Source organism: Asparagus officinalis, chromosome 8 (genome assembly GCF_001876935.1).
Source record: "Asparagus officinalis chromosome 8, Aspof.V1, whole genome shotgun sequence".
In the NCBI taxonomy this organism is placed as follows: domain Eukaryota; kingdom Viridiplantae; phylum Streptophyta; class Magnoliopsida; order Asparagales; family Asparagaceae; genus Asparagus; species Asparagus officinalis.
Window position 1 is genome coordinate 24,990,293 of NC_033801.1, and position 10,503 is coordinate 25,000,795.

The window sequence follows — 10,503 nt, forward strand, 5'->3', positions numbered from 1 at the left end:
TTACAACAAGTATTTAATTTTTAAATGGAATTTAAGCGTAATAAATTAATCTTTCGGGTCAATATAGTCTTGGTACATTATCAATGCCTCGTAATATGAGCTCTGGTTTGGTGGATGATAATAATACTCGTTCAACATATATTAAACATGCGACAAGTAATCTTGTACCTTGCGCATTTTCTTTTACATAGGGCAATATTCCTCGTCAAAAAAGAAACCATAAGTACGAAAATTACTTAGGCATAAGGTGTACTCATATGCCTCCGCAAATAATTCAATTTTTTGGGGGTTTATATATGTTTCACATCCAAACGAGAGGTGGGAGGACCAAAATGTTTTGCTCCACATATAAAAATAAAGTGATAATTTAAACATGTATATGAGACTGTGATATAAGATCATCTAATGAATCTAAGTACATTGTTACATATTTTAACTTATTAAGTGTGTTTTTCCTAATGGATCCTAGATCATGACACATGTTTGGTAAATTTCACTTATTAATTTATTTATTTTCCCCTTACAAATAGGGGGGCAATGGTAACTTTCCATGTTAAATTTTAGCACTTCTAAAAATATTTACCTGTTGATGTTAAAAGACTAACTCCATCCAGTATTAAATCAGATTGATTTTTTTTCGACTATCATGTTCAGATTTAGTCCAATTCTTAGTGGAATCCCCACCACAAAACATCAGGCGCACGAGCATAATTATGGGGTTATAATGCGCACTGCACCAACCCAAACAACAACATGATGATTGGATTATTATGCGCATAAGACTTACCATTTGCTACCTAAACTAATGGTATTTTAACAATAGACTTTTCAAACAGATTAATATATCAGAATACAACCCTTCACGAACCAAGTACATTAACATCTACAGAAGTTTTAAGCATGAGCATTATTTCCAAATTCATAATATATGTTTCTTTGTATCAAAGCTATTTTTGGCACCAAAGCAGCAATTACGAAAAATAGTAGAAGTAAAAAAAGTAGATTTTACTTTCGCTATTTCTGAATAAGAAAAAGGGTAAATATCGGAAAACCCCTTAACTTTGGACGATTATCGAACATCCCCCCACCCCACCCAAAAAAAGGACCCACACACACTTCCAATATATTAGAAAACCCCTCATGTAGGCATTATCATTAAACCCACCTTCAACTTTTTAGATTTTATAGGAAATCCCTTTTACCTTTGAGATTTTAGAAATGTCTTTCTAATAAAATTGTTTGCGGAAAAAATTGCAAGAAAATTGAGAAATCAATTAGTATTAATCTCCCTAACTGACTTAGGAAAAGAATGAATACAATCTTTCAAAGTAATCTCTCTCTAACTGACTTAGAAAAAGAAATTTCAATTTCCTTATCGGTTTCCTGATTTACAAAAGAGAGAAGAATCGACAAGGATCATTCCCTTTGTTTAATACTGGGTTCTTATTGGTGACGATGAGAGTTTGATTCTTGTATCTCGTTGACGATCCGAACGTCTCGCTTCGTGGAACTTTATCTACTCTTCTTAACTTAATGTCGGGAAGAATTTGTCAGGCAAGTTTAGAACTCTAAACGAGTTTGAGAACTCTAAACGAGTTTGAGAACTCTACGAAAGAGTTAATTTTAAAAAGGAAATTTAATCCGTTTTCAACCGAAATAAGCTAAACAACCGATTTCAAAGATCTTCAACAAAAGATGGTTCAAAAAGTCAAGCCAAACAATCTCAAAAGTTCCAACAAAAACTAACCCAAATGATCCAAAAAGTATATGTATTCAACTGAATTCTCAGCTATTTTATAGAGATCTAGGGGTGTAACTGACCCCATAAATCTCTCCATAATGGGAGCATAATGGCCCCAATATGTGGAACCCCGTTTAAATTATAATTAAAACGGTCAAACGCGAGATTCGCGTTCTGGAGCGAGCCTCACGTTCAGCTTTGTAAAACGCAGAGGTGATCCTCGCGTTTTGGAATTGGAACGCGGGGGTGACCCTCGCGTTTTGGAATTAAAACGTGGAGGTGACCCTCGCGTTTTGGAAATGGAACGCGGGGGTGGCCCTCGCATTTTGGAATTGGAACACCGGGGTGGACCCTCGTGTTTTGCTTTGAAGATATCGTTAATTGTAATCTTTTTTTCAAGTTCTGCAAACATCGTCATTTTGTAATCTTTGCATTTAGGTTTTTGAAGTATGAGAGCCGTCAAATTGTAACTCTTGTCTGTTATGAAAGTTGTCAGATTGTAACTTTTATCGTCAGCGCTTTGTGAGGATAAGTTATCTGCAGTAATTTTTTAACAGCCTACAGAACTCCTTCCAAAGTTTTCGAAAGTTCGCGGTTGACTGGAACGAATTTTTGAAATACTTTGGATCTCGATTTAGTTTGATCTTGGAACAGTGCACTCTTGATTCCTTATCATAAAGGAGTTGCTCACTACATTCGTCTCTAAGGCACAATAAATTTGATTGCAGAGATTTGACACGCAAGACTCGAGTTCTGCTTTTGCAAATGCGAGGGTTATGTCTGATCTTCGGAACGCGAGGGTGCTAACCACGCGTTTTGCTTTTGAAACGCGGGTGTGACCGACGTGTTTTGTTTTTGAAAAATGGAGGTGACCTTCGTGTTTTGATATTGGAACGCGGGGGTGACCCTCGCGTTTTGATATTGGAACGCGGGGGTGACCCTCGCGTTTGGAATTTGGAACGCGGGGATGACCCTCGCGCTTTGACAATGAACACTTGCTATTATGTTGAAAAGAATTAACCAGTTCATGGGGGTTTAACTGTTAGATGTGTGGTGTTAACATAACAGTAATTTATGGACTTATCATCCTATTGAAGAGTATTGATAAGTTGATTTTATCATCAGAGGTGGTGTTAACTTGATGATTTTTACACTTGTGATTTGAACAAGATTTTTGTGGACTTATCACCCTATTCGAGAGGGTTGATAAGTTGATTTTATCATCAGAGATATAGTGTTAACTTGATGATATTTTGTACTTGTGATTTGAACAAAATTTTTGTGAACTTATCACTCTATTGAAGAGAGTTGATAAGTTAATTTTATCATTAGAGGTGTAGTGTTAACTTGTTGATTTTTGGTACTTGTGATTTGAACAAGATTTTTTGTGCACTTATCACCCTATTGATGATTATTGATAAGTTGAGTTTATCATCAGAGGTGTAATGTGTAGGCGTCTAAAAATGCCTATATGTTCCCGTATGCAGTGATACGGGTGTATCTTCTCTTCGGGAGCTTAGCGATCCTCATGAGAGCTTGAGGATAGATAATTCTCATGGTATCTTGAGAATAGAGTAGAGGAGTCGTGGACGAGGTCATTGGAGGCGGCGAAGTCGAAGGATTCATCAAACTGCAGGAATTACAGTTTGGGCTCTGTCCAGTCGACCGCATGTGTCACTGCGGTCGACCGCGTAGTGTACAGACCCAGACTGTGTCTCTGGACTGAGAGCGGTCGACCGATGTAGGCGCTGCGGTCGATCGGAAACCCTGTAATCGATTTTTTCCAGAAATCGATGTTCTGGCCGGTCGACCGACTTGGTCACTGTGGTCGACCGCGTAGCGGTTATGGGTCTGGGCCTGTTTCCTGCACCGTTTAGGATTTCTATTTAGTATAAATAGAAACACGACTTTCTAGGGTTTATCACTCAGATTGTAATCAGAAAAGAGATCAGGGAGGTTGTTCTTTGATCTAGAGAGATTGTGAGAGAGAGATTTTGTAAATCCAATTGATTCTCATAATCTACAGAAGGTATTTTTCTTCGCCCTAATTATAACTCTTGTGTTCTTCTGTCGTTTTCTTCTCTGCCCACTCTTGATAATTCCGCGATCAAGAGTGCTCGTACGGCGACTCGTATCAAGTTGGTATCAGAGCACCTAGATCCTGTGAAGGGGGAACCTGTGTATGGTTCTTACTCGCTTATAGTACAAGAAGCTTGGCGAGATCCTTATTTTCTTAGAGGAAGTCCAGAAATTAAGGAAGGAGAAGATGACTGAAGCAGATAATTCAGCAAGACTTGATGCCATGGAGAAGCAGATTGAGACGATCGAGACGACTCTTACCCAACTCGTGGGTCTCATCAACGGAGGAGACAAAAAGGAGGAATCTTCTTCGAAGGGTAAGAAGAAACTCGTCGAATCCGACGAAGAGAGCGAGGAATCTGATTCAGAGGGGGAGACTGAGATTGTCAAGACTGTTGGACATCAAGGGGGTAAGAATAATTACCAGAATCTGAAGATTGACTTTAAGGTTGAGATTCCTGTTTATGATGGGAGTATCAATGTGGAGAAGCTTGATGATTGGATCGAACGTATGGAGATGTACTTTATTCTCTACGGATATTCATCCAAGGAGAAGATAGTGTTCGCGACATTGAAGCTTTCAGGGTACGCATTGACGTGGTGGAAATCCTATTGCAAACAGGAGAAGAAAGCGGCATCATGGAACAAGTTCAAGGAGCTACTTCGGAAACAGTTCTATCCAGTGGGGTTCCTTAAGAAGCGTTGGTACAAGTGGTATGGCTTGCGCCAAAAGTTTAATCAGACCGTTCAAGAGTACACGATGGAGTTCCAGCAGCAGGCGATGGTTCTAAACATCACAACGGACGAGTACTCCATCTTCATGAAGTACATGGCGGGTCTGAATAATTACATCCGGAAGGAGATGAAGCTGTTTTCGGTTGAGACAATCGCAGAGACGAGCGTGAAGGCCATAGCCATTAAGGGCAGGCAGAAGAAGGGCAACGAGACAAAGGGGGATTCCAAACCATCGGGAAGCAAGACGAGCGGCTCTCAGTCTAAGGATGAGAAGAAGAAGGGTGACTCGAGGAAAGCAGGATTGACATGCAATCACTACAAACAGACAGGGCATGTGGCTGATCGTTGTTGGGATAAGTATCCTCATCTGAAGCCAAAAGGGTTGAAGAAGAAGGAGGAGAAGAAGGCATACGTGATAGCACAGGGTCCGAAGGAGGTTTCCGGGATGACTGAACTCAATAGCAGTCTCAACCTTATGGCGGGGAAGCAGGCCACTAAAGAAGATGACGACCCGAGGGAGCAGCTCTTTGTTCTGAAGTTGCAGGTCAAGACCAGTTTAGTGGATGCTATTGTAGATACAGGAAGCCAGAAAAATCTGATATCTAAGGCATTAGTACAGAAGCTGGGATTGAAGACGGTGAAGCATCCGAAGCCCTATCCATTAGGGTGGATTCAGAAGGAGGCGGGATTAAGTGTGGTGAACCAGTGTTCATTCAGATTTGCACTCCATGAGTCGTATATTGACGAGGTCACATGCGACGTGGTTCCGTTGGATGTTTGCCAAGTTATTTTGGGCAATCCTTATTTGTGGGATAGATACGCAGTATATGATTAGCGAGCCCAAAAGTATACGTTCACCAAGGATGGCGAGCAATTCATTTTTCGTTTGGCATCTCTTCCACATGGTGAACGTGGGCAGGAAGTTCGTTTTATTGTTCATTCGGCCGTATGAAGAGCAGCTGAGTAGGATGTGCTTGTCTACCTTGAGCAAGCGCCAGGAGGGAGATCTTGACAGGTTGAAGGTCAAGTATGCGGACTTGTTTTCGGAGATCACGGGACTACCACCACGTCGAGGTGTAGAGCATGAGATTATGTTGACCGGGGAGAGTTCCTTACCTAACATAGGCCTATACCGCACATCAGTACAGGAGTCCGAGGAGATCAAGATGCAGGTTCAGGAGCTCTTGGAGACGGGAGTGATTGTGATGAGTTGTTCGCCTTGCGGGTCACCAGTGTTGTTGGTGCCCAAAAAGGATGGAAGCTGGCGTATGTGCGTAGATTACCGGGCGCTCAACAAGATAACCATCAAGAATCGCTACCCATTACCGCGGATCGATGATCTTATGGACCAGTTAGAGGGAGCGAGGTTTTTCACGAAGCTGGATTTGAAGTCTGGTTACCATCAGGTGAGGATTCGGGAGGAAGACACTTGAAAGACTGCGTTCAAGACCAAGCAGGGCCTGTTCGAGTGGTTGGTGATACCGTTAGGATTGTGCAACGCTCCGGCTACCTTTATGAGGCTTATGAATGATTTGTTGCGACCTTTTATAGAGGATTTTATGATAGTTTTCCTTGATGATATCTTGGTGTACAGCAGGACTTGGGAGGAGCATCTCGTTCATGTTGAGAGGGTATTTGAAGTGTTGCAGGACGGACAGCTGAAGCTCAACGGGAAGAAGTGTGAGTTCGGGAAGGACGAGTTGGTGTATCTCGGCTTCATCGTAGGAAAGGGCCAGCGGAGGATAGATCCAGGCAAGGTGGAGGGGATCACGAGGTGGCCGACGCCGAAGACAGTGACTGAGGTGAGGAGCTTCATGGGGGCTTGCTAGTATTTGCGCAAGTTTATTCGACATTTTTCGACTTATGCGGCACCGTTACATGGCCTCACAAAGGCTAAAGTTCAGTTTGAGTGGGGGAGGACGCATGAGGAGGCTTTTCAGTTGCTAAAAAGGAAGATCTCGGAGGCACCGGTGTTGGCATTACCAAATTTACAGCGGACTTTCGAGGTGGAGACCGACGCGTCTAGTTATGCGATGGGCGCAATGTTGATTCAGGATGGTAAGCCGGTGGAATACCATTCTGAGAAGTTTTCGGGTGTCGTTGCGAACTACCCAACCTATGACAATGAGTTCTATGCACTATATCAAGCAATTAAGCATTGGAGGGTGTACTTGTTGGGGAAGGAGGTGGTCGTGCATTCGGATCACAAGCCGTTGAAGTTCTTACATACCCAGACGAAGCTACAGCAGGCACGACACATGAAGTGGATGTCTTATTTGATGACTTTCAACATCATTATTAGGTACAAGAAGGGGGCGACGAACAAGTTGGCCGATATGTTATCTCGTCCGCCGATAAGGTCTTTATTGGTGGCGACGCGTATTCAGCCCTTGGTTCCTTTGGAATATGTACAGCTGTACGCATCCAGTAGAGACTTCGGTAGTGTGTTTGAGCAGGCGAAGGCTGGTCGAAGGGGGGAGTATGCACTCGGAGAAGATGGCTTGTTGTATCGTGGGACATCACTATGCATTCCGGAGGATGGTGATAGGTTGCAGTGGATTCGGGAAGCACATACCTCGCATGTGCAAGGGTATTTTGGCATTCAGAAAACGTTTCTCAATCTATGGCGACATGTGTTTTGGCCACGGTTGCTTGATGATGTGATCAAGTATGTTGGAGGGTGTAAGTTATGCTGTATTTTGAAGCCTTCTAACAGGAAGAGGGGATTGTACCTACCATTACCGGTTCCTTCTAGGCCGTGGGAGAGCATATCTATGGATTTTCTAGGAGGGTTGCCGACTACGAAGCGCGGGCATGACTATTTGTACGTTGTGGTGGACCGGTTCAGTAAGATGGTGTTTTTGATTCCTTGTAAGAAGACCGTGACGGGAGCGGGTGCAGCACAATTGTTCTTTGAGCATGTGTGGAAGCACTTTAGGTTGCCGAGATCGATTATTTCGGATCGGGATAGCCATTTTCTCGGGTATTTTTGGGATTCTTTGTGGAGTTTGATGGACACTAAATTGAAGAAGAGCACGGCCTTTCATCCACAAACAGACGGACAAATGGAGGTAGTCAACCGGACTATGGTGCACATGTTGCGGGGGTATAATTCTAAGCATCCTAAGACTTGGGATGAGAGTTTACCATATTTGCAGTTTGCTTTTAATCGGACGATTCATGGATCTTCCGGAAAGTCACCGTTTGAGACTTGTTATGGATTTTTACTGCCGAGCCCATTCGATCTTGTGTTTTCGTGTGAAGCCACAGTGGACGGCAAGGAGGGGAGTGAAAGACAACGTGCTCAGTGATTTCTCGAGAAGATTGCACATATTCATACCATGGTTGAAGCTCAATTGAAGAAATCACAAGCTAAGTACAAGGCGAAGCATGATCAACATCGGGTTCCTTGTAACTTTGGTAAAGGCGATATGGTATGGCTAAAATTGAGTAAGGAGAGGGTAAAAGGAGAAGGGAAGAAGTTGAAGCCTATTCATTATGGTCCGTTTCGGATTCTCGATCAGATTGGCGACAACGCTTTTCGATTAGATTTGCCGCCTTACTTAGGCATGTATTCGGTGATCAATGCCGAGTACTTGAAGTTGTTTGAACCTCCGTTATTGGATGATGAAGGTGATGACAAGATGATCTTACCGCATGTTGAAGACTTGTGGTTTGATAGAGAGGAGCCACCGAAAGAAGATTGAGATGACCACGACGAGGCGGGGAACGAAGGAGTCGTTTCTCATTGGACGTCAAGGTCAGGTTCCTAGCAAGGCTAAGTGGTTCAACAGAGAAGGAGGGGCTCGCGAGTTCCCTCAGCTAAAGTTATAACTTGAATGGGACTTCAAGTTCCTAAAAGGGGGACCCATGATACGGGTGTATCTTCTCTTCGGGAGCTTAGCATCCTCATGGGAGCTTGAGGATAGATGATTCTCATGGTATCTTGAGAATAGAGTAGAGGAGTCGTGGACGAGGTCATTGGAGGCGGCGAAGTCGAAGGATTCATCAAACTGTATGAATTACAGTTTGGGCTCTGTCTGGTCGACCGCATGTGTCACTGTGGTCGACCGCGTAGTGCACAAACCCAGACTGTGTCTCTGGACTGAGAACGGTCGACCGATGTAGGCGCTGCGATCAACCGGAAACCCTGTAATCGATTTTTCCAGAAATCGATGTTCTTGCTGGTCGACCGACTTGGTCACTGCGGTCGACCGCGTGTGGTTATGGGCCTGGGCCTGTTTCCTGCACCGTTTAGGATTTCTATTTAGTATAAATAGAAACACGACTTTTCTAGGGTTTATCACTCAGATTGTAATCAGAAAAGAGATCAGAGAGGTTGTTCTTTGATCTAGAGAGATTGTGAGAGAGAGATTTTGTAAATCCAATTGATTCTCATAATCTAGAGAAGGTATTTTCCTTCGCCCTAATTATAACTCTTGTGTTCTTCTGTCGTTTTCTTCTCTACCCACTCTTGATAATTCTGCGATCAAGAGTGCTCGCACGGCGACTCGTATCATGCAGCTCGAGGCAGAGAGAAGACGATGAACGTCATTGTCCGAATCAAGGAAGATTATCCGACACCGATAAGCACATGAAGCGAATCAGCGAAACGTTGATGACGTGGCGACGAACCACCAAAATAATCAACCCTCAATCTTGAGAAATTTTAATTTCTCTTTTTAGACTTAGCAGGGGAGGAAAAAGGGGTCTCATGATTTTTTATGGGTAATATTTCTTAAGAATTTTCCTATTAATTGGCATTATGAACCTATCATCTTTCTGATTAATGAGACGGTAAGTTCTATTCGAGTAGACTGACTCTAATATGATTAAAATTAATATTAATTAATTTGTTCTTGCAAGAATAATATAAGATAGTTATGAGCAAGAAAGATATGAATAAGCACAAATAAAAAGTACACTAAGCAAAACACAAACAAACGATATGTTTATGAGGTTCGGTCACCACGACCTACGTCCCCGCTCCTCACCTCGAGGAGATCTCCACTATCACAATCCGATTTGGAAGCCGGAACTTCTACACATCTGGTTTACAAGCTTACCGAAAACTCTCACATAACAAACACTATGCAATCACACTTTACACACTAAGTGTAGGAACCTAGCCCGTGTCCTCCTCCTCAAGTGCTCGGATGCAACCTCTCCCTAGGTTCGTCAACCGACGCCACTCCTATTGGATTCGACCCCGTCTCTCGCTGTCACGCCCCGCTTCCCAAAATACCAGGGAATCGGGACGCGAGCAAGCCCGCAACGTATTAACTGAGAAGAGATAAGTGCTAGACCCCTTCTTCTCAATCTAATACGCTAAGCGTCAAGAAATACAAACGAAGGCACAGGTCCCCGATCACAGTAGCGAGAATATAATAAACAACTCAGAATAGAAAAGTGACATATCACAAATAGAATATCATCCTAGACACAAAGTTTGGGTCAAACATGCCCTTATTACAAAACAGTTCAACTAGAATAAGAAAATACATAGTCTGACAAAATAAGAAGATAGTACTGCAAATTAACTAAGCCCGTCGAAAGACTAAAGGATAAGGTACTACATAAGTAAAATGGAGGACCAATAACTAAGCTTCGGCTTCTTCTGCTCGGTCTATAGAGCACTCCTGCGGGAATCATCTGGCTCCTGTACGACTCCGAACTGAAGCTGTCCATCATCTAAATCTGACGTACACCAGAGGAAACAGGTGTACGTCAGGGTGCAAGGCACACGGCAAGATCCCAAAAGGGAGAAAAGAACGGTCGTACGACCAATGCAAGAACAATAATAATAACAATAGTAATAATCTAAATGAAATCCACCACTAGAATATAATAATCAGAAGAATCCAAAACCAATCGGGTAACGAGGTTATGTAGCTAATGATCAGACTAATCATCCAAGTAACGAGATCATACTACTAGCCATTGTATAA